The 5,564-nt window shown below is 38.6% G+C and overlaps 1 pseudogene across 1 annotated transcript; it reads left to right on the plus strand.

The window, feature by feature from the left end:
* The first annotated feature begins 1,827 nt into the window (after nucleotides 1-1,827).
* LOC136142898 (reactive oxygen species modulator 1 pseudogene) lies at nucleotides 1,828-2,163 on the plus strand (annotated as a pseudogene). Its single transcript, XR_010657829.1, has one exon. The product of XR_010657829.1 is annotated as a reactive oxygen species modulator 1 pseudogene (transcript).
* Nucleotides 2,164-5,564: the final 3,401 nt, after the last annotated feature.

The raw sequence follows: 5,564 nt of genomic DNA on the forward strand, positions 1-5,564 counted from the left end.
AATGGAAATCTTCTAGTCTGTACTCTATTTTTTTTGTCTAGCATCTTTTTTATTTATTATTATTATTTTTATTTTTTTGCCGTACGCGGGCCTCTCACTGTTGTGGCCTCTCCCGTTGCAGAGCACAGGCTCTGGATGTGCAGGTTCAGCGGCCATGGCTCACGGGCCCAGCCGCTCTGCGGCATGTGGGATCATCCTCCCAGACCGGGGCACGAATCCGTGTCCCCTGCACCGGCAGGCGGACTCTCAACCACTGTGCCACCAGGGAAGCCCTGTCTAGCATCTTTCACTCAGCATAATTATTTTGAAATTCATCCATGTTGTTGCATGCATCAATAGTTTATTCTTTTTATTGCTGAATAGTACCTCATTGTATATATCATATAGTACATTTATGTATATATACATATACACACGGATATATGTGTGTATACCACAATTAATTTATCCATTCACCTTTGGATAGACATTTGGGTTGTTCCCAGTTTGGGGCAATTACAGATAAAGCTGCTATGAACATTTCTATACAAGTCTTTTTATGAACAAATGTTTTTATTTCTCTTGGTGAATACCTACAAGTGGAATGGCTAGGTCATATGGTAGATGCATGTTTAACTTTTTGAAAAAATTGCCAAACTGTTTTCCAAAGAGGTTGTATTATTTTACATTCCCATGAACAGTGTTTCAGTTACTCCATATCCTCACCAACATATGTTAAGATCAGTCTTTAATTTATTTTTTTTATTGGGGTAAACTATACATAAGATTTACCACCTTGACCATTTTAAAACGTACTTTTAGGGGACTTCCCTGGTGGTCTAGTTGTTAAGACTCCATGCTTCTACTGCAGGGGGCATGGGTTTGATCTCTGGTCAGGGAACTAAGATCCCACATGCTGCTCAGCGCGGTGAAAACATAAAACAAACAAACAAACAAAAATAAAATGTACATTTAAGTGGTATTAAATACATTCACATCGAAAAGATACATGCACCCCAATGTTCACAGCAGCACTGTTTACAATAGCCAAAACATGGAAGCAACCTAAATGTCCATCAACAGATGAATGGATAAAGAAGATGTGGTACATATAGACAATGTAATATTACTCACCTATAAAAAAAGTATGAAATAATAGCATTTGCAGCAACATGGATGGACCTAGATAGAGATTATCATACTAAGTGCAGTAAGTCAGACAGAGAAAGTCAACTATCATATCATATCACTTATATGTGGAATCTAAAATATGATACAAATGAACTTATTTCTGAAACAGAAACAGACTCAGAGACATTAAAAAGAAACTTATGGTTACCAAAGGGGAAAAGTGGGATGAGGGATAAATTAGGAGCTTGGGATTAGCAGATACAAACTACTATATATAAAATAGATAAACAGCAAGGTCCTATTGTATAGCACAGGGAAATATATTCAAAATCTTGTAATAACCTATAATGGAAAAGGATATGAAAAGGAATATATATATATATAACTGAATCACTTTACTGTACACCAGAAACTAACACAACATTGTAAATCAACTATACTTGAATAGGTTTTTTTAAAAAATACATTCACCATGTTGTGAAATCATCACCATTATTCATTTTCAGAACCTTTTCATCTTTCCAAACAGAAACTCTGTACCCCTTAAGCAGTAGTTCCCCTTTCCCCCCTTCTCCTAAACTCCTTGTAACCTCTATTCTACTTTCTCTATGTGAATCTGCCTATTCTAAGTATCTTATATAAGTGGAATCATAAAATATTTGTCCTTTTGTATCTGGCTTATTTCACTTAGCATAAAGTTTTCAAGGTTCGAGACGTAGAGCTGAGCGACTGAGGCGCGAACAAGATGCCGGTGGCCGTGGGCCCCTATGGACAGTCACAGCCAAGCTGCTTTGAGCGCGTGAAGATGGGCTTTGTGATGGGTTGCGCCGTGGGCATGGCAGCCGGGGCGCTCTTCGGCACCTTTTCCTGTCTCAGGATCGGAATGCGGGGTCGGGAGCTGATGGGCGGCATCGGGAAAACCATGATGCAGAGTGGCGGCGCCTTTGGCACATTCATGGCCATTGGGATGGGCATCCGGTGCTAATCAGGGCAGTGGTTGCCCACAACATCCACCCCCTCCCATCATTCCCAGCCCATGTACTATAATAAAACAAGTCTGAGTATTCTGAAAAAAAAAAAAAGTTTTCAAGGTTCATCCGTATTGTAGCATGTTTCAGAATTTCACTGCTTTTTTTTTTTACGTCTTTATTGGAGTATAATTGCTTCACAATGGTGCTTTAGTTTCTGCTTTATAACAAAGTGAATCAGTTATACATATACACATGTTCCCATATCTCTTCCCTCTTGCGTCTCCCTCCCTCCCACCCTCCCTATCCCACATTCACTGCTTTTTAAGTCTGAATAATATTCCATTGCTTGTATACACTGCAGTTTGTCCATTCTCTGTTGATGGACACGGATTGTTTCCACCTTTTGGATATTATGAATACTGTTGCAATAAACATTGGTGTACAAGTATCTGAGTTGCTTCTCTCATTTCTTTTGGGTCTATACCTAGAAGCAGAATTGCTGGATCATATGGTAGTTCTATGTTTAAGTTTTTGAGGAACTGCCAAATTGTTTTCCATAATGGCATTTACACTCCCATCAGCAATGAACAAGAGTTCCAGATTTCTCCACGTCTTCACCAACACTTGTTATTTTCCATTAAAAAAAATAATAGCCACCCTAATGGATGAGAAATTATACCTCATTGTGATTTTGATTTGCATTTCCGTAATGATTAGTGAGGTTGAGCATCTTTTCATGTGCTTATTAGCCATTTGTATATCTTCTTGGAGAAATATCTATTCAAGTCCATTGCCTATTTCTGAATTGAGTTGTCTGTTTTTTTAAATTGTTGAGTTGTAGGAGTTCTTTAAATATTCTGGATACTAATTCCTTATCAGATATATGATTTGCAAATATTTTCTCCCATTCTGTGGGTTGTTTTTCACTGCCTGGAGTTCTTTGATCCACAAATGTTTTTATTTATTTTTTATTTTTATTTTTTTTTTTGTGGTACGCGGACCTCTCACTGTTGTGGCCTCTCCCGTTGCGGAGCACAGGCTCCGGACGCGCAGGCTCAACGGCCATGGCTCACAGGCCCAGCCGCTCCGCGGCATGTGGGATCCTCCCGGACTGGGGCACGAACCCGCATCCCCTGCATCGGCAGGCGGACTCTCAACCACTGCGCCACCAGGGAAGCCCTGTGTTAACTTTTTAATATGAAACAAGATATGGATACAGGTTCATTTTATTCTTATGGATATCCAATTGTTCCAGAACTATTTGTTGAAAAGATAATTCCCTTTGGTTACTTTTGGTTACTTCTTCATTAAACTTCAAAACAGTTCTTTCTTTTTTTTTTTAACATCTTTATTGGAGTATAATTGCTTTACAATGGTGTGTTAGTTTCTGCCCTATAACAAAGTGAATCAGTTATGCATATACATATGTCCCCATATCTCTTCCCTCTTGCGTCTCTCTCCCTCCCATCCTCTCTATCCCACCCCTCCAGGTGGTCACAAAGCACCGAGCTGATCTCCCTGTGCTATGCGGCTGCTTCCCACCAGCTATCCACCTTATGTAAAACAGTTCTTTTTAATCACATAAGTCACAGATGAATATATTCTCCTTGTAAAATATAAAATCATTTTTGACCACTTTTATATCCAATCAGGCTTCCCCCAACACTCCCCACCAGGTAACAGCTCTAATGACATCAATTTGAAGTGTATCCTTCCAGGTCTTTTTCTATGTATGGAGATAAATTTCTGTATATGTATATGTGTATATATATATGCAGTATTGTATGTTTAGATAGGATCATCCTATATGTATCATTCTGAATTTAGCTTTTTGGTACATAAAAACACTTGTCACAGATATTTCCATGTTAGAACATAGCGATTTACTTCATTTTTTTTAGCTGTTTCATAGGATTCCATAGTACCACTATACCTTCCTTTGTTCCACCATCGCCTCATTGATGAATATTTAGGTAGTTTTCATTTTTTTCTACTGCTACAAACAATGCTGTAGATGAGCATCCCTGAATCTGCTTTTGGCGCACATGTGTGTTTCCCTAGGTAGATATCTAGAAGGGGAATTTATGCAACAAATACATATATAACACTTACTGTATGCTAAGTTCTCTTCTAAATGCTTTACATATATGAATTCAGTTAATCCTCACAACAAGCCCATGTTTTTATCCTCGTTTTACAGATTAGGAAACCAAGGCACAGAGAGGTTAAACCATTTACCAAAGGTCACACAGCTGGTCAATAGCAGGGCCAGGATTTGAACTCAGATAGTTTGGTTCCAGAGTTCAGTTTGCTGGGTCATAGGGCATGGGTATTTTTAAAGACCTGCCAAATTGGCCTCCAAAGAGGCTGTATGAATTGCACGCCCATCAGCAGTGTATGAGAGTATTCATTTCCCTTCACCCTTACTAACATGTAAAACTTTAAAAATAGCATTTTTACTGATTACTAATAACAGTGTGTAACAACTAATATTTATTGAATATTTAATATGTTCTAGCATTCTGCTAAGCACTCCATATGCTTTCTCTTCACCTCACTTTGCTTTAGTTTTCCTGATAGTATCCTCTCTGCTGATATGGATTAATTAGTATGTTTGTTTATTGCCTTTCTCTCCCCACTAGTGTCACCCCTATGAGGGCAAAGATTTTTGTCTGTCTTGTTCATTGCTTTCCTCAACACCTGGAACTAAGTATTTGTTGACTGACTGAAGAAATGAATGAAAACAATTTTATGGGGACTTCCCTGGCAGTCCAGTGGTTAACCCTCTACGTTTCCATTGCAGGGGGCCTGGGCTCATCCTTGGTCAGGGAACCAAGATCCTGCATGCAGTGCTGCACGGCCAAAAAAAAAAAAAAGTTTATATATGATTTTTTTGTGTGTATTTAACAAAACAGCTACTAATTTTTTTAGGAAATAAATACTTATTAAGTGTTTGGGCCTAACAACAACAACAACAAAACCCAAACCATTTTATGAATGTGGAAATCAAGGCTCAAAGAGATTAAATAACTCACCCAAACTTCCACTAGCTCACGGTGGAGCTGGATTTAGAAGCCAGTCTAATTCCAGTGTTTGTCTGTGCTCTTGTTTAGCCTCCCGGAATCTGTTTTCCATTTCCATTTCTATAATTATGTTATTTCATGGATGTTATATACATGGAATCATGCAGTATGTATCCTTTAGAGACTGGCTGTATTTCATTCAGCATAATTTCCTTGATGTTCATCCAAGTTGTTCATTCCCTTTTATTGCTGAATAGTATTCCATGGTATGGATGTACCACTGTTTGTTTAACCCAGGGAAGCATATCTGAGTGGTTTCCAGTTTGGGGCTTTTAGGAATAAAGCTGCTACAAACATTTGTGTACAGGTTTTTGTGTGGACATAAGTTTTCATATCACTGAGACAAATGTCCAAGACTGCAAGTGCTGGGTTGTATGGTAAGGGCATGTTTACTTTGATT

This window comes from Phocoena phocoena, chromosome X (genome assembly GCF_963924675.1).
Source record: "Phocoena phocoena chromosome X, mPhoPho1.1, whole genome shotgun sequence".
Lineage (NCBI taxonomy): Eukaryota > Metazoa > Chordata > Mammalia > Artiodactyla > Phocoenidae > Phocoena > Phocoena phocoena.